The 19994-nt window shown below is 41.8% G+C and overlaps 1 long non-coding RNA gene across 1 annotated transcript; it reads left to right on the top strand.

Moving 5' to 3' along the window:
• The first annotated feature begins 1636 nt into the window (after positions 1-1636).
• On the top strand, positions 1637-9319 carry LOC150046395 (uncharacterized). Its single transcript, XR_016539613.1, has 3 exons — positions 1637-1676; positions 3602-3642; positions 9236-9319. It is a non-coding gene; the product is annotated as an uncharacterized LOC150046395 (long non-coding RNA).
• The last annotated feature ends 10675 nt before the right edge of the window (positions 9320-19994 follow it).

Genomic DNA, 19994 nt, shown 5'->3' with positions numbered 1-19994 from the left:
GAGAAAGGCCATTGCATCGTGGGATTTGAGAGCAATATTTGCAGCTCTGTCGGTTCGCAGAATTGGCTGTTGTGGGTTGGCACAGGATACCATGAATATTAGAAACCACAAATCTCCCGGGTTTCCTGAACAAAGTGAATGGCCTTGTCTTCCGGTTGCCAGGTCTGGAGCTTGGCTCATGAAAGGCTTTGGGTGATTTCAAGAGCTACCTACAAATCAATTCCTCCTCTATCCATCTCTTCCTCATCTTTCTCCTCCCTCCTCCTTTTTCTTCTTTCTCCTCTTGTTTTGTATGGGTGCCTTAGTAGGCCTAACTGTAGTTTTTGATGCCTAACTCTTGTCCATGAGAACAGGCCAGAAGCAGGAATTCACAAACAGCTTTAGACAATGGGGCAAGCTGTGTTTCCATAAGGATAACCAGGGGAAATGATTCTTTCCTCCTCTGGGAACTGAGAGAGTACCTTCCCTACATACTTCCCATTAGATTACCGCCCTCGAGGGCTCAAGACTGAAACTCTCTGCATAGGATCCAAAGCCAGTTCTGGACAAGCTGATCAAAAAGCCATTTGGGGGCATCCTAAGACAGATCGGTGGGCTCTTTAAACACATTTCCCTGGGAATCAAGAAATGGAAACAAGATCCTTTCTTGCTTTCTTCTGTCCAGTTACTGCTCTTTGACAAGATGACTATCTTGTTTTATGAGTAAATTAAGCAGATACATTTTAGCAGGCAAAACTTAAAAATAAAAAGATAAAATAAATTTTGAAATCCTCAGGGTGAAAGCATACCTTGAGCAACAGCAGCTACATCTATACACAACATTTCTATTCACCAAAGCCTGGAACATTCTACCTACTCCTCTTTGATTTTTATGATTTCAAGTATTAGTTAATCACCACTTTATCCACAGTGACTTTAAAGAGTTACTATGGGGTCGGGTCTCATATCATTCCTTTATTTAACAGCTGCATACAAAGCATTGTTACCTACTTACTCATATACTTTTTTGTCTCTCACCTCCACCTCAAATTAAAAAAGGGCCAGCCATGGGTGGCTCATATCTGTAATCCTCGCTGCTCAAGAGGGTGAGGTCTGAGCATCATGGTTTGCGGCCAGCTTGGTCAGGAAAGTCTGTGAATATTTATAATTAAACCTACCCCTCCCCACACACAACTAGATGTGGAGCTGTGGTTCAAGTGGTAGAACATTAGCCTTAAGCACAAAAGCTCAGGACAGTACCCAGGCCCTGAGTTCAAGCCCCTGGACTACAAAAATTAATAACTGTAACAAAAGTAGGAAAAATGGAGTAGTTTATGGAGAGATTCCATTTTCTTTTTCTATGCTTGGTGCTTTTTATGTATTAGAAAGTCAGTAAGACCAGGGAGATTCCTAGATGAAGAAATGAAATATGAGAGTTTTTTTTTTTAATTCTTTTTTGTCAGTCATGGGGTCTGAACTCAAGGCCTTAGTACTTTCCCTGAGCTCTCTCCCCACCCCCTATGCCTAGGCAAGGTTAGTGCCCTACTACTTTGAGCCACAACTCCACTTCCTGTTTTCAGGTAGTTAACTGGAGATAAGAGTCTCTCTAGCAACCAGCACCTGGCAAAAGTGTAACTTTGGTGGTGCAGGAGACATCCAACAGACTGGAGAAGGCAGAGTTCTGAACCAAAGAGCAGGCAAAGTGATCAGTTCCTAAGACTGCTCGCTCCATAGCCCACACCGATAGGCGACAGATCTCTCTAGCTCTTTTTCTTTTCTTCTTTCTTTCTCTCTCTCTTTTCTTTTCCTTCTTTCTATGGGATCCCCCTTCTACACCCCCACCACCTTCCCGCCTCTCTCTAGCAGCTCTATGTTTCTGTTTGTACAACTACATGTTTCCATGTCAGAAGGTTGCTCGTTAGAAGCCTCTCAGAAAACCCTATTCCAGGTTGTAAAAATTACAAATGCCAGGCCAATCCTGTACTTGAGATGGCTGTACGCTGTGATTTCATGCAGAGCAGCAAAGACTTTGGCAGCTTAAGTTAGTGCTTGAAAGGGTTTTGGCCCCAATTTCCAGACAGGACTCGGCTTTCCTTTGGAAGAAAAACAGCCCTATTTTGATTGTGATGTTTGGAATTTCACCGTAAACTACATTTGGCCTTTTGGAAGAGGCACAGCCGAAGTGGCTGATGGTCCTTGTGTCTTGCTTTAGGCCTCAATTGTCACTTCAGTCTATTGTCCCATCCCTGACAGAAAGCTATGCCCAGTAAGAGGCCGGGAAACCCGCCCAAGTCAGCATAACTTGGAAATGGAGTTCAATGAAAGAAGAGATAATTTAGAGTCAAGTGATGTGTAACACAGTCACCAGTCTGGATTAGAAAACTACTTTGATCCTCAAAGGGTGGATGGTTAATGAGTATTTTGAAGGTCAGAAAGAGGTAGTAGCTAGCTGGTGCGGGTGATCACATTTATAATCCTAGCTATTCAGAAGGCTGAGATATGAGGATCGTGCTTCAAAGCCAGTCTGGGCAGGAAAGTCTGTGAGCTTCATATCTCCAGTGAACCATCAGAAAACCAGAAATGGTACTGTGGCTCCAAGTGGTAGAGTGATAGCCTTGGGCAAAAGAGCTCAGGGACAGTGCCCAGGTCTCAAGTTCAAGTCTCACAATAGCAAAAAAGAAAAGAAAAGAAAAGACAGAGGCAGCTTGGGAGCTGGGTGGAATGGGAAAGGGTCACTTTTTTGAATTCTCATCTGTAAGCCTGTTTCCATGTCAAAAAAGAAGAGGAAGGCCATCACTGAACTCTCTCTGGCCCATTCTACATTCACACTGAGGCATCTCTGACCATTGTAACATTGAAACCAATCCAGTACCAAGAGCAATTAATGTTTCTGCCTCTTTGCCTTAAGAAATGAAGTGAGGCAATCTGATTTTAAAAAGTGTTTTTTTCTTCAGTCTGGCATGGTGGTGCTTGTGATCTGAGCACCCGGCACAAGTTGAGGCAGGAGGATCAGGAGTCCAGGACAGTCCAGGCACATGGTGACACCCAGTCTCAGGAAACATAACATTCAATGATATAAATCACAATGAAACCTTTCAAAAGAAGTGTTTGTTACATTATCTGCATGTTAGCAATTCCTGCAGAATTTCTACAGGATTGCACAGATTATAATCGTCAATTTCCTGGTTTTGATAGCCACACTCTTGCCGTATCTTTCTCACTAAAGAATCATCATCCTCCAAAATGGACAAAAGGCAAATGATAATATAATCATCTTAGAAAATCACAGACAACATGAAAATTTCGATCATACAGAAATTGAGTCACATAATCTAATATTCCCCAGCTGACGCTGTATTTTGCTTCTATGCTTTCGTTCATTGCTTCCTCCTATCCATCACACTTGACTTTTTGGAGCATTTTGAAGAAAATCTCAGATATCTTGCCACTTTATCTGCAACTATTTCAATCTTCAGCTCTAAGTGATAGAAAACTTTTTGGAAAACAATTATCATAGCGTTACCACACCTGACAATATACATGTTTAATCTTTCTATCATGTAAAATAACAATGCATATTCAAATTTCATAATCATCCAAAATATCTACTTTTTTTTTCTAGGCTCAGTTTTGTTTTGGGCTTGATTCCACAACCAAATTAAGGTAAGAGGAGAGGCTGATTTCACCCAACTCATAATCCTTTGTCTTTCAAAGATTTTTCTTGTCCTTTTGTGTGCTAGTACTGGGGCTTGAATTCAGGACCTGGATACTGTCATTGAAAATTTTTTTTTTCTCAAGACTAGCATTTTACCATTTGAGCCACAGCTCCACTTCTGGCTTTTTGTTGGTTAACTAGAAATAAGAATCTCTCAGACTTTCCTTCCCCAAGGTGGCTTTGATATTGATCCTCAGATCTCAGCCTCCCGAGCAGCTAGGATTACAGGCATGAACTACCAGTGCATGGAAGTACATATTTCCTGTCAGGCCTTGTGCAGGGGGGTGGAGGGTGAGGGGTGGGGGTGGTGTAGAGGCATTGGGAACCACTCCCCCGCCCAAAATACCACCTGCCTAGCTGTTCCTGGGGCCTGCTTATATGGAATTGTCCACATTTGCAAAACAAGCCCCTGCTAAGAATTCCGGCTGACTACCAGTTCCACTTTTACCCTAGTCATTAAAGCCCTGCTGTAACCAGCTTTGGAGTAACCTCTCTGGTCTCGACCCAGGGGTTCGCCCGGGAGCATACCCCAATGACCTTTCCTCTATTTGCCTTATTTCTCCCTGCGTGCTCTTTTTGCTTAAAACCTTACATTTCCTTTTGGTGTTAACATTAGTTGGACACAGGTATCTGGATTATGGATAATATTTCTGATAAGACCAACGTCATCACTACTCCGTATTTGCAATGTCTGATTCTAGGAACCAGATAGAAACTTAGCTCCAGGTGCAGAACTGGGAAAGCACCAAGCAGTTACTCTAGTTGCTTCCCCCACCCTCCTGAAATGTGTGAATGATTGAGGCAACCGTAAATGGAGTATTATAGAGACATTCTGTTAAACCTCACACATTTGGGGGGGGAGGGAGGGAGACATCTGACTGTCACAGTCTTTATTTTGCCCACAGAAAATCTGACTTTTCAACAGGATTGAACAGCCTAAAAGAAAATGTAGTGTAATTTAACTGTAGTTTTAGTTGCCCTTAAATGACTGAGCAATGAGAATGGGATGGGGGAGAATGAAGGAAGGGGGAAAAGAGGGAGGAGCAGGAGGGGCAGGGGAGGGCAAGGTAGGAAAAACAGTGAGGAGCCCCAAGTGTCAGAGACTGGGAAGAAGATAAACAGCTCCTCCATTCTGCTCCAGGAGGCCTCTCTGGAAATGCCAGACCAAAACTGCTGTGATTCATAACGAGAAATCCGGTTTTATAACACCAGGGCTGTGTTTTGTAACATGCTGGGGGGGGGGGGGAGGGAGGAGAGAGGGAGGGAGGGAGTGAGACAGAGAGACAGACAGACAGGGAGAGTAAATAAATAAATAAACACCAGAAACCAAACCCAAGTCTGGCCTCTGGTCCCTGGAATCAATCTCTCAGAATGTCAAAGTGACTCCTTTAATTCACAAAGAGGAAGGGGGCCAGGCTTGGTCCCTTTTCCTAGGCAAGTAGGGACCTATATATGTATTCCTCATGGGAAGGGTGGCCATGAATGTAGTTTTCTTAAAACAGAAAGATTTTCAGACTTGTGTTTTCTTGGCGGCTGCCTAGTGGCTGTTCTCCAACAGGGTGTGTAATTGACAGTAATATGAATCATTCAATGAAATGCTGGCACCAACAGACAGACGTAGACATAGACACACACACATAGATACACACACACACACACACACACACACACACATACATTATTTTTTTTTCCAGGAAAAGAAATTAAGGAGTCATTCATATTATCCATTGAAAATACCCATCCCTTTGCATTTCAGTTCATTAGCTACCTTTCTATGAGAAATATTGCTGTCATATGCATGTTCAGCATTGTGTTGCAAAGAAGAAGTGACTCCTTGCACAATGTGTGCATTCAGATGGGTGGGTCAGCTATAATCTGGGAAAGAGCAAATTGTGATGGATTACTTGATAACTGCATCCAAGGGACTCCTTATTAAGTGAAGACACAAGAGACCCTCCTGCCTCCCCCCCATCCCTTGAAAGGCCGCTCCCTGCCAAGGTCTGTCATTATTATGGTAATGACGCAGGGCAGACTGACCAAGCTGCTCCTGTCCAGAGCCAGTTTCAGAATTCCTTTCCCAGGGACTCAGACATTAGGGGGAAAAAAATCCAAAAGAATGGCTGGCTGGGGATCTTCCCAGGGAGAAATGGTTGGGACTATGGAAGCTTTCACACCAGGTAAAGAGTTTCTTTAATCTGTTCATTTTCTTTGTGGAAGAGAATAATGTGAATTCGCTTCATTACCAACCAGGAGAAAGAAAAGCCCTCTCTTTGCTAAGGCAAGAGGTTCAGTAACTAAACACTGGAGAGCCTGCTCCAATTAAACTCCACTTAGATAAAACCTGATGGCAGCTGAACCCTAAAAGTTAGATACTTGTCTGAAACGTCAACAACTGTGAAAACTGCTAGTTTCTAATCCAGCCCTGTCAACTATCTGTGGCTTTGGGTTCCTCTGTGCATAGGGTTACTTTTTAAAATTATTATTTTTTTTTGTGGGTCACGAGGCTTGAACTCTGGGCTTGGTTGTTGTCCCTGAGCTCTTCAGCTCAAGGCTAGTATCCTACCACTGAGCCACAGTGCCACGTCCAGTTTTCTAGTGGTTAACTGACGATAATAGTCTCATGGTGTTTTGTGTCCAAGCTGGCTGGCTTTGAACTATGATCCTCAGATCTCAGCCTCCTGAGTCGCTAAGATTATGAGCATGAGCCACTGGTGCCCTGCTCAGGGGTATTTTTAACTGTGAAAATCCCAGCAATACCTATACAAATAAACATAGCCAAACCATGAGGCTTTTGTTTTGGGTTTTTTTGGTGCTTGAACTCATAGCCTTGGTACTCTGAGCCTTTTCACTCAAGGGCAGCAGTTCTACTACTTGAGCCCCAGCTCCATTTCTGTTTTTTTTTGCTAGTCAATTAGACATAAGAGTCTCAGGGACTTTCTTCCCTGGCTTCCGGAGCCAGGATCCTCAGATTTCAGTCTCCTGAGTAGCTAGGATTATAGGTGTGAGAGCCACCAGCATCCAGGAAGATAGTTTGGATTTTTTAGGATTTTTTTTCCCCTCCTTACATTGACATCTTCTATTCTTAGAAGTAAAAAGCCAAAACAAATTTCACTAAATCTGAGGGGAGGTCAGGATTTAGAAGGACTAAGTAAAATCCGTGATAAGCTTTACTGAGAAGTTCATTGTCAGGACCAGGATTTGAACCCAAGCTTCTACAACACTCACTAGCACTCTCTACATACTCTCTAGCACTTGAGCTGCTCCTCCAGTTCAGCATTTTGCTGGCTACTTAGAAATGGAATCTCTGACTTCTTATGCCCAAGCTGGCTTTGAACTGTGAGCCTAATGAGTAGTTAAGATTACAGGTGTGAGCCATTGGTCTGAGAAGTTATGTTTTTTTTTTATGATAACACAGATTAAAGGGATCAGAAGCCCAAGATATTTTACTCTTTATAAGCCACCAGTAATCTTTTTTTTTTTTTTCTTTTTGTGGGTCATGGGGCTTGAGCTCTTCAGTCAAGGCTACTGCCCTACCCTGGAGCCAAGCCCCACTTCCCATTTTCTAGAGGTTAATTGGAGATAAAGAGTTCTTTTGAGACCAGGCTGGCCTTGAACTCTGATCCTCAGATCTCAGCCTCCTGAGTAGCTAGGATTACAGGTATGAGCCACCACGCCTGGCCAGACTACTAATTTTACATTTAATTCTGGCTTTATATACAGATCACTGCTAACAGGCAAAATGAGAGTAGAATATCAATCACAAGTATTAAAAACCAGCCTGAGGATGGGCAAAAATAGACCCTCCAAAAATATTTTAGATACTGAATCTCATTCAGTAGAGGACTGTCAAAATAAAAAAAGTATCATATAATGTGTCTAAATAGTCTTTGAAGCCATTCTCTTTTTGTACTTCTGTGAATACTTTTCACATGAGCCCAAATAGTTAGAAATGCATCATCATTATTATTATTTTAATAATTGAGAAAAATATGTGGACAATACCTGTATTCCTAGCTACTCGGGACACTGAGATCTGAGGATTACAGTTAGAAGTTAAGCCCAGACAAGAAATTCAGACAAAAACAGTAATGGAGTTGTGGTTCAAATGCTAAAGTTCCAGCCTTGAGGGTAAAAGCTCATGAACAGGACCTAGGCCTTGGGTTTAAGCCCTAGTTCTAGGACAGAAAACAAACAAACGGCCATCCATCTAACCTTCCTTTGGCTTCCAGAGAAACCTTGGTGGTGGCAACAGTTGCCAAACCCATTTTCTTCCATGCCTAATAGGCACTCTTTTCCAAGAGCATTTCCCCAAAGCACTCACTCTGTGTGCACATTTCAGAGTTTCTATGTATTCTATGAGGAAGTCATTGTAAGATCCAGGCATTGACTGGATTCAGTTGGGAATCCTAGTATCTTCTCTCCGAGAATGAGATAGGACCTTTCTTCATTCAGTGTGAGGGAGATATAACTTAGATTTTAATGCCAAGAGACTTGCTGCTAGAAGTTTTCCAAGTCTGGGATGGTGAGCTGAGCTCAGTTAAGGGTGATGACACAATATGAGAAGCTTTCTAATGAGGTTTGGGCTACGTGTAGAAAGCCACTAGCTGGTATGTCAGAGTCTCTTAATCAGGCCTTCTCTAATTCTTCCTTATACCGGAGCACTTCCCTGACCTTAGGAGGGGCTTAAACTCTAAGACAATCTTTGTCAATAGTATCCACCCTGGTTCTATGAGGAACCCACCAAAGGAATCTCAGGTAGAGTAATTCTGGGCAATAAAAGCATCCTCATCTAAATGATAACTGTTTCATGTAGCTTCCAAAATGGAAATGAAAGTATTTTCCTATCTTCAAATAATCCCAACTATACACATGACGAGGTAACTTCAGCAAAGCAGGTCATGGAAAGTTCTTTGAATTAGGACAATCAAACGGAATTCTTTGTTTGCAGGGGTGTGTGTGGGGAGGGGGGTGGAGGGTGGTAAAGTAAATCTGTAGAAATGGTGCATGTGACAGCAAATCAGCTTTTCCTGACTGGCCTTCAGAAACTAACAAACAAACAAGCAAACAAATAAACAAAAAGTACACCACAGAGTAACGATGACACTTCACCATGCATCCAATACTCCTGTCTAAGCTGGAGAGGAAAGGGTAGGAGAGAAGGCATCTCTATTTAAAAAGGAAAACAACAAAAAAACCCCTCCAGTTTCATGTAGTGGCGCACTCCTGTAAACCTAGCTGCTCAGGACGGAGAAGTTGGAGGGTCATGATCTGAGGCCTAGTTTCAGGCAAAAGAAAGAAATCCTAGTTGAAAATAAACTGAAGCAAAAGGACTGAGGAGGAGGGCATGGCTCAAGGGTCTTGAGAGACTGTCCAATAAGCTCTACAGTTCAAATTTTGGACAGTTCTCAGAAACACACACACACACACACACACACACACACACACACACACACACACACACACACACACAGAGTCAGCTTCAATAGCCCCAAATCTTACTTCATATCATTCACCTTTGTTTTTTTCTGAATTTGCTTACAGATGCCTAATGAGACAAGAATTACTGCAAAGCTCAGAAAAGTGAGGATTAAATTTCATATGATGAGATGGGCTTTATGTGATGGGCAAAAACATTAATTCTCTCCTTGTAATCATTCCAAAGTGCTTTTTGACCTTGGAAGAAGAAAAAAAAGTCAATGTTAAGATAGAATTGGTTAGGTCATTGCCTAAGGAGGCATAAAAGGCCACCAGGAAATAAATTAAAATTAAAATAGATTCTTTTATTGGGTCACATCTCATTCTCTCATTTATAAGCAAGGTTTCCACTCAATTGATACCGGAGGGGATGATTTTGCTCTTCTTGTTTAGATTCAAGGAAAAAAAAAGCTACAAACAAAAGTCAGGAAGAAGCTATAGAAGGTTAAGAGGGTTATTTTCCAAAGAATTCCAAGGAAAAGGGGCCAGAAACCAGGATAATATGAAACTTCTTCGGAGCTGGACAATAGTCCTTGTATTCCTTGGTACCAGCTAAATAAAGGAACCATATGTCTGTGCCCCAGATCAGACAAAAAAATAACAATACCATTACGTTTCTAACCTTGAATACTAAATGTCATCATTTCTCTCTAGAATTTACCTCAAAATTCAATAAGTAATCTGAGATTATCAGAGAATCTACTAAAGAAATTGCTTAAGACTTTAGGATGGCTTTTTTTCTCCCCAGACTGGACAAATATAGTATATTTCCCTTGATAGAACACTATACACTTTGTCTTGGAAAGGTCGGCCAATTCTCTAATAGGTAGTTTTCTCCTTTGTATTTATGTAGGTTTTCAGTGGTACCTGGAAATATTCCTCCACTCTTTGCCTCTGCAGGCATGAACATTTTGGGGTTATAGAAACCTGGCATTGATAATAAAAGCAAATAGCTTTTGAGGGGTCACTCTGAGAAACTGTACGTGCTTCTTCTTTAGATTGTTTTTTCAAGTAATTCTAAACCTCTGGATGGGAGTCTGACTTCAATCTAACAAATTGCTGTAGGAAAATTTAAATCTTCGTGTGGTAAATTGCTGCATATGAAGAAGCCCTTTTTGAAGCGAGGCACCAGTGGCTCACTCCTGAATCCAAGCAACTTAGGAGGCTGAGGTCTAGAGGACTATGACTCAAATAAGTCACAAAAAGCTCAGCTAGAGATCCGACTCAAGTGATAGAGCACCAGCCCAGCAAATGAATGAGTGAATGGCTCTGAGTTTGAGCCCTATTATCAGCTAAAAAAAAATAGAACAGAAAAAAGCAAGAAAAGTGCATGTACACTACAGATATTAACTGAGGGCACAATTGTCATCTGCTAAAGCCAATGAACTAAAATAAAAAGACTGGTAGTGGGACAAATACTTTACAGTGCATTGATGGCCTTTGATTAACAAGGGAGAGTGGGGACAGCAGTGACCTTAAGAAGGAGGGTTAGAGAAGACTCAGCAGTCTTGGCCTTTGCTAAAGCAGAAACACTGGTACAAGTGTAGAAGAAGGGCCAAAGCAGATGACCCGATGTATGGGCATGGGCCCATGCAGGAAGTCAGGCAGAAACTGAGCACTAATGGAGAGCACAACTGCAAGCATGGTGAACTGTGTGAAAATAGCCACAGAACCATGAGTACCAGACAGGCACGGGCCTTGATCCTGAAACTTAGACCTTCAGACTGCTCAGGTGATAGAAAGCTCTAGAAGCTTAATAAAGAGTGGAATAAGAAGATCCTGTTGACAATGAAAAGCGATAGGTTTCCCTTTTCTCTTTCTTAAATTGGGAAGAGAGGGTAGGAGGAATTTGTTAAAATGTGAGGGTGAGGACCTCAAAAACATAAGTCAGGGGCTGGGAGTTTGGCCTAGTGGTAGAGTGCTTACCTAGTATGCACAAAGACCCGGGTTCGATTCCTCAGTACCATATACGCAGAAAAAAGGTGGAAGTGGTGCTGTGGCTCAAGTGGCCATGAGAAAGTCCAAGGACAGTGCTCAGGCCCTGATCTCAAGCCCAGGACTGGCAAAAAAAAAAAAAAAGTCAGAGAATATATTTTATACAATATGTTCTGTTTTTCTCTCTTCCCCCCCCCCCCTAAAGAAGTAATTTTGGCTGGGTGCTGGAGGCTCATGCCTATAAACTAAAATTCTTGGGCCGGGAGTTTAGCCTAGTGGTAAAGTGCTTGCCTAGCATGCACAAAGACCCGGGTTCGATTCCTTGGTACCACATACTTAGAAAAAGCTAGAAGTGGTGCTGAGGCTCAAGTGGTAGAGTTCTATCCTTGAGAGAAAAAAATCCAAGGACAGTGCTCAGGCCCTGAGCTTACGCCCAGGACTGGCAAAAAAACAAAACAAAACAAACAAACAAAACTAAAATTCTTATCTCCAATAAACTACTCAAAAAGTCCAGAAGTGGAGCTATGGCTCAAGTGGTAGAGTACTAGCCTTGAACAAAGAAAGTTCAAGGACAGTGCCCAGGCCATGAATTTAAACCCCACGACTGGAAGAGGGAGAGGAAGAGGAGGAGGAAAAGGATGAGGAGGAGGAGGAGGAGGAAATAGTAAAGGAAGACAGAGAAGAAGAAGCAGAATTTTGTTGAGCCCTTTTAAGATTTACACCATGAGGTTTCTGGATAGATAGATAGTAGATAGAGGTAGGTAGGTAGGTAGATGATAGGTAGATAATATAGATAGATGATCTACAGATAGATGATAGGTAATTCATTGATAGTTAGAAGATGATAATAGGCAGCAGAGAGGTAAGTAGGTAGATAGATACATCTGCAGGTTAGTGGTTAGTAGGTAAGTAGGTAGGTAACAGGTGGGTGGATAGAGGATAGAAAGAAAATAAAATGGTCACTTGAGTGATGCAGCCCTTGGGGTCTATGGCCCCATGTGGCCGTCTGCCTGCAGTCATCCTAAGGAGAGTCACACAAGACTCTGGCCCTCCCTGCTAGCAGGCAGATCCACAATGGCGCCTCTTCAAGAGCATACGTGACCACACTCATCGGAGACCAACCGGGATTCCTCTGAGGATCCATGGCCTCACAGAGGTAAAGCAAGGGGAGTACTTCAAGCTGTATCCATCTCTCACAATCTTACAGGCCTGGACATTTCCTGTGCTGCTAGCTGAGAATTCAGCTTACTGGGGGCGATCACACAGGAAGCAGCCTCACTGGCAACTGCTTTCCAGTTTCCTATGTTAAATACATCACAGTGAAAGCCAACGTTAAAAGCCAGGCTGCTTTCATGAGATAACAAAGCCTGATTTTTTTAAAAAAAATTCTTCTTCTCCTAATTGCCACATTGATTAAGAAGTCTCTGATGAATGACAAAAAGGGTGACAATGATCAAGACGTATCGTACTCATCATCTGACTAGTTGAACTGAAACCTTTTTTGAACAACCGGTTAAAAAAACAAATACTCCAATGCTTCAAAAAAAAAAAAAATCCACTGTATTTAAACTGACCTGCAGAATTGAAACCATGTTGTACAACTTCTTAAAAATAATAAAAAAGAAAGAAATCTCTGACTTTATATAGTAGGTATAGAAATGATTCTGATTGGGGCCGGGAGTTTGGCCTAGTGGTAGAGTGCTTGCCTAGCATGCACGAATACCCGGGTTTGATTCCTCGGTACCACATACATAGAAAAAAAAAGCCAGAAGTGGTGCTGAGGCTCAAGTGGTAGAGCTCTAGCCTTAAGAAAGTCCAAGGACAGTGCTCAGGCCCTGAGCCCAAGCCCAAGACTGGCAATAAAAAAAAAGAAAGAAAGAAATGATTCTGATTATTAATTATTTGATTTCTCTTCATAACAGGTCCTTATGGCTGGAAAGTAATAGTTCACAAGTAAGACCAAACAGATGACATAACTAGAAATCACTGTTGCTGGTCACACTCACACCCTTTGGCTATGCGAAAAAAGCCTAAGAGACCTGGTTTCACCTGTCGATTTCATGTCCTTAGTCCACAGGGACTCAATTCCATTCCTGAGCTCAAATGACGCTAAACTACCAATAATGCCTTGCATATGATTTGAAGCAACATAATCAAGTGTACAAGGACTCCTGTCAGATTTTGTCTCCTTAAAAAAAAATCAAGAGTAATGTTGGTGAGAGCAAAGTTTTTAACAAGAAGGAAAACCCTAGACAGTTGTCTCAAGATTCTTTTTTACCACCGCTTCAAGGACAACCAGGAAAAAGAGCTGCTATTTGAGGCAACTTCATTATAAAATCATTTTTAATAAGCAATCTTAACAAAGAGAGGGAATACGCTTGTGGAGAAAGCCTCCAGGGGCCCAGAGGCTGCCCAGTTAAGTTATTAGGAAATTTCACACAGGGGACCAAACACTTATTTCATTTGCCTTGGGGGACACAGTTTAGTTTTTCACCTGTTCTCTGGAGGCAATGGTGTTATCCTGTCTACGAAAGGCGCAGACAGATAACAATCAATTATTCCCAAGTTCCAACTTGGTGAGGAAAAGTGAATTTTTAGTGTGGTCGACACGAAAAGACATGCTGTAAAGGGAGACAGACACATTCTCTCAACACGCTTCATAAGAGGACAGAGCTGATGAAATCGCTCATCTGGACATTCATGTTCTTCAGGTAAAACTGCAGAATCTCCTCTCTCTTAAGAGAATGAAGAAATAGCAATCAGAAGAAAAGGGAGTGGTGGTATCCTTCTTATTTTCTCATCCAACTAACTAGATGAACATTTTTTTTACCTCCTGGAGGTAGCAGAACAAGGTTTTTTTTAATGAAGTTAATTTGCTTCTGAGGGAAGGGGTTTTGGGAGAAGAGTCAGGTGCTGATGGCTCCTGCCTGTCTTTCTAGCTACTCAGCAGGCTGAAATGTTACCATCCAAGATTGAAGTCAGCCTGGGCAGAGAAGTTCGTGAGACTCTTATTTTCAATGAACCAGCAAAAAGCTAGAAGTGGAGCTGCGATACAAGTGGTAGAGTGCCAGCCATGAGTGAAAAAGCTAAGAACTGTAAATATTGTCATATACGCATACGGGGCACATACCTTCGCTCATGTGCATGCACACACACACACACACACACACACACACACACACACACACACACACACACACGGTGGGAGGAAGACATAGCTTCTCAGTCTGGAAGACATAGCAGTCTCCAGCCAATTAGCGGCAGAATGAAAGCAAGCAAGAAAAAGCATTGGCCACAAAATTCAGAGTGCTTAATTCTTGCCTCTGATATCAATGAAATGGTCTTTTGTGAAATAGTTTTCCAAATAGATCTTAAAATTAAGGAGACAGACATGGGAAATAGGTTTACTTGACTGCTAGAACAGTCTTCCCATCTTTCCTGCCTCAGTAAGCACTTTTTTCCTACACAGTCAGTCACATGAGCAGTCAGAAACAACGGCAGCAGCAGCTCCAGTTCTGGATTAAGAATCTCCTCTGGGCTCACAGGAAGGGAGGAGGGCTGGGAGGAGTACCAGATTTTGATCATATTAAGTGGCAATGGAAGCAGCAGCCCTGTTGACGGTTCCTGCATTTTCCACACGTGCTTTGTGGCTCCTCATTGGTTAGGAGGGGAAGCCAAATCCTGCCACCTCTTCCCAAAGCCCCGCATTTATTACTAATTTTTCAATTGATATCCTATTCTAGCCACTTAAGTTCATACTTTTGTTCAGACTGAGCCTTCCACTAACCTATAGGGGGTCCTACCTAAGTCTCTAGACTCTTTTAGATGGAACTTAGATCTGTCATCTGAGCCCCAATAGAAGTAACACATCGTCTCACTGGAACCTCAGCACTGTGCTTTCCTGCCATCCATTCATTACGAAGTCTTTGCCTCACAGAGGTACCTTCTCCCCTTCAAACCAATCAATTAGAGACAAATGAGGAAAACGTTCTATGCTATACCATGCCTCCTGCAATCTTAAGCACAGAGCAGGAGCTAGAAAATGGAAAGCTATTAAATCTGCTTGCCCACAGCCCTGTCCTTATACGAGGATAGGCTACTGGATCCTTCCAAACTTTTCTTTCTTAGGTCCTATACTGCAGGTTTCTGAATTATCCATTATCCATTTTTCTTCTTTCTTCAAGAATAAAAAAAATGTAAAATGTATCCAAGCATTAATCTAGTACACATTCTAGCATTTGAAGTTCCTCAGTTTACCTTTTATTGTGCTTGTTTCTTGACTATACAGGATCTAGACTCAATGCCCAAGTGACAGAGCAGTGTAACAGAAAAAGATTTATTATTCCCACACAGGAAAGATAAAAGAAAACAGCATGCCTAGAGATGGTGGAGAAAATTCCACTAGCAAAGGATCTTGAACACTCAAAGACAGAAAGACAAATTGGGTAAGCCTGATAATGAAAATTTTTGTCAGCAATAATGCACAGACATGGGCATCAATTATAATAAAAAAGGCCAAAGGACTGTCTTGGCTATATAATTAGTAAAGAAGAAAATTTATTTAAATTGACAAAGTTAGGGGCATTATCTCTATCTCTTTCTCCTTTGTTTTCACTTATTTTTGCCAGTCCTGGGGCTTGAACTCGGGGCCTGAGCACTGTCCCTGGTTTTCTCAAGGCTAGAACTCTACCACTTGAGCCACAGAACCACTTCCAGCTTTTTCTATGTACGTGATACCAAGGAATCAACTTTTGTGCATGCTAGGCAAGCACTCTTACTACTAGGCCAAATTCCCGGCCATTCCTTTGTTGTTTTTTTAGACCTAAATCGAATCCAAACTCAATTTTACACTCAGATAAACCTACTTGCTAGGTTTTGAGGATACCCTTTCTCAACCATCCCATTTGACAGACAGATACACATAATTTGCAATGATATAGGAAGCATCAAATTGATCTGATTTTTTAAAGAAGTATAGCAGTGCCATCCTAGATAGTAGGGAGGCTGAGGTCTGAGGATCACGATTTAAAATCAGCCGAGCTGATGAGGAAAGTTACAGGACACTTTTCAGTTCATCAGCAAAAAGCAGAGCTATGGTTCCAGTGGTAGGGCACTAGACTTGAGCAGAAATTCTAGGGAGAACAGAGTTCAAGCTTCAAACATCACACAAAGGCCCAAAACAAAACAAAACACTGAGCAAATTGTCATAAATGTCATTAATAACAATGGAAGGCTTTGTTTCTGTGCAACATAATAAGTTCATGACACAGAAATATTTATTACTTCTTGAAGGAAACATCACTCTTCTAGAAGCACTAGAACAGAGGTTCCGATATATTGTATGAACAGTGACATGAATGCATCTTCATAAGTGTGAAAAAGACAAGTAATTATTATAATTTAAAAGCAGAAAGCTGAACAGGTTCTAGAGACCACCTAGGGTAGGCAAATTTCTTCATGTAGGTCAGAACTACATTTTCCTTTCTTACAATCAATGGGTACATTAAGCGGAGAAGCCCATCACTAATCAAAGAAAGCTTCAGTTAGCTTTTTTTTTTTTTACCATGTTGCCCGTGGCTTCCGTTCTACATTTTATGAAGTTCTTTCAACTTTCACCCAAGAAGTTCTTTGCTTTGGAAGAAATCGTCTTTAGGGATTGTCTCTCGTTCTTGTTTTTGCTTTTGCTTTTGGTCAGTCATGGGGCTGGACTCAGCCTGGACAATGTCCCTGAGCTGTTTTCCTCAAGCATTCAGTCACTTGGAGCCACGGCTCCACTTCTGAATTTTTGGAGATTCACTGGACCTCATGGACCTTCCTGTCTGGGTTAGCCTTGAACCACTATCCTTAGCTCTGAGCCTCCTGACTAGCTAGGATTACAGGTGTGAGTCACCAGCGCCTGAGTTATACATTGTCTTTATTCCTTCTTCCACAACCGAATACCAGTTGTAGAGACCCACTTGGGAAATGGGAACAGTAGCACTATGTATCTCACAAGATCTCGACAAATATTACATAAACAGACATTGAAAACCACGTACCCTGCGCTAAGTGGCCCCAAATACTGGCTACGGTGATACTGGAAACCATAGGCTGGCACATGGGAAAACAGCCTGTTCTGCTGTGAGTCTGGGCTCTGTCTCTGAGGAGCTGGTGAGCTAACAAGTTTTTTCACTTCTTCAAGCTAAGATATTCATTCCTCAGATCAATGTTCTCATCTAAATTATGGTGCAAGTAGTACCAAGCTCCTGGGACTCATGAGAAGATTAAATGAGATAATGATACACAACCTTGAAAATACTGCCTGGAATCTGAGAACTGCCTAATTGGTGGTAGTTTCCTGTTCTTGTTGCAACTCTAGAGAGTCTTATAATTATTACCATCATTATTGATCTAGAGCCATCCAAACTCCTATAATATACTTTTAGCCCTTCATTAGAGTTTACTCACTCATACCTACAATTATTAAATATGCAAAAAATCTATCAATGATACTACTATCTGGTAGGCTAGGCATTTTTGTTTTCATCTTAGTAGTTAGATTATTGCTTCTAAAGAGTCAGTCACTAAGGCACGAGTGTCTTCTCCCTGTAGTCCTATCCACTTAGGAGGTGGAGAGCTGAGGATTGTGGTTCAAAGCCAGCCTGGGCAGAAATGTCTATGTGTCTCCAACAAAAAGGTGGAAGTTGATATATAAGTGGACAGAGTGCCATTTCTGAGTGAAAAATCTAAGGGAGAGTGTGAGGTCCTGAGGTCAAGGCCTAGTACCAGCATGCGTGCACCCATACACATTAACACATCTACTTCAAAGCAAATCATAAAATCTGTGCAAATTACATTTTGTCCAGTCCACTGCTTGAATCTGGATTCTGACTTAGAAACCTTACGTTAATCAGATACTTTGACGGAAATACTTAGTAAAATATTTGGATTTTCTGTGGAATTCACAGATGCTCAGCAGAAGTGACAGGGCTTAGGCTGTGAGTGGCTTAGGCTGGCTCTGGAGACGGCAATGAATTCCAGGCACAGGTGTGTGTGTGTGGGGGGGGGGGGGATTTGGGGAGAGGCATGGGTTTTGCTTCTGCAGGCTGCCTGATCTTGAAGGAAGTAAGTTGGTGCTGACTAGGAACAGAGATGAGGAGGAGGGATGTTTTGAGGATTCGGGGTTAAACTTCTTTCACTTCCTCTCTATGACATGCTTGGATCACAGTGTCCAAATCTAGAAGGCCTCCCTAAATTCTTTTCTTCTGTAATACCTTTCTGACTTGGAATCAGCATGAGCTGATTTATTCTGAAACTTTTACACCTCTTTTTTTTAAGTTTTCCATAGTTTCCTGGGGTCTAAGTGGCCACTAAACTGCTAGCCTTCCAATAGCTCCATCTCACCCTAGTCCCTTCCCTCATCAACTCTGAAATCCCTCCGGGATAAAGAATGTGAGTGGATATGCCAGGTCCTCAACCAACATTGTCTGTTAATGACAGTCCTAGCTTGTATGCTCTGGTCATGTTCCATGATCAGCCAACTCCATGTCTGGGATGCCCTTCCTAGACAAGGCCTTGGCAATGAACTTTCCAGCTACTTTGTGAATACCAGGTTATCTCTATTCCTGAGTATTTGTCAATGGGTCAACTATACCCCCTCCCCAAACAAACAAACAAAAAAAACAACTTTGCTATGGCTTCTTCATGTCTGTTGGAATGAAACACCTTGCCAACAACCGAAATTATAATTGTTGTGAGTCACGCCATGAGTCATATGGGTTGTCACAGCAACTTGTGAACTAGATCACCAAAGTACCTTCCATTAGCTTTGCCAAGAACAGTTCCTGGGTTTTCCTGGACTGTGGAAACCAGGATGGGGGCAAGGGAGGGTGTGTGTATATGTGTGTGTGTGGGGGTGCTTTACGTTTGAAGTTGATGCACGTTTACAATCAGAAAGCACAGCCTCCATGAAAGGAAAAGAAAGTCAGAAAATAGGGTCACTCTAGCTCTTGGCTTTCCTGAGGAAATAACAGTTGTGACAAATTGTTGGGTTCATTGTGAAGTATCAAGGAGAGAAAGTTAAGGAGGGCTCAAAACAAATTTTCTCTAAGTCAAATTCAAAGCCAATCTCTGGGGGTAAGGGGTACAAAGTGGATGTGCTTTAACCCATTCTTTAAATGGTTTGTGATAGCCACTTAAAAAACAAAGGTATACAAAAAATGAATTCTAAAAGAACTCTGTGCTAAAATATTTTTTACTATTGAGAACTAAAGTCCCTTTGCAAATAATTTTAATTATTTAATAATTTATAGTTCATGTTATATTGTGGGGTCTTGCCCTCTGTAACCAAATAGATGACAATGTGCTAAGTTGCATTTTAGTAGATACTGTGTCAAAATATCTCAGGAGGCTCAGCAGCATATCTCAGTTCGGTATTATGGGACGGAAAATTGACAAATCAATTTGAAATTAAACTGACACATTTTCCTGAGTGTTTACCAATGAGTAGCTTTCTTTTTTGAAACAAATGAACTTTTCCTGTATGTGTGTGTGGGAGGCTGTGAAACAGGCAGGACGGGGTTGGATTGAAGACATAGTATAAGCAATGGCGAGAAAGGGGGGCAGGGACAGAGGCTGTATGATTCTGCAGGCAAGCTCAGGGCTTCTCAGGAGGGTGGCACACAAGGTCCAACTCTCAAAGGGGCTAAACTTTAGTCACCAAAAATATATCTTACAATCTGGTTTTCTTTCCTTTTTATTTTATTTTATTTTTTTAGTGAATGTAGAACTATCCAAGACTGAATTAGATTAAGAAGTTAGGTTAGGAGTGAATGGGCAGTTAGCTTTGGCTAACAACAATAATAACCAAAGAGCAGATGATTGCAAGGAAAGGATATTATCCACACGGTAC

This window comes from Megascapheus bottae, chromosome 25, assembly GCF_031878675.1.
Source record: "Megascapheus bottae isolate mThoBot1 chromosome 25, mThoBot2.hap1, whole genome shotgun sequence".
NCBI classification, from domain to species: Eukaryota; Metazoa; Chordata; class Mammalia; order Rodentia; family Geomyidae; genus Megascapheus; species Megascapheus bottae.
This window is presented reverse-complemented; position numbering and strand designations above follow the sequence as displayed.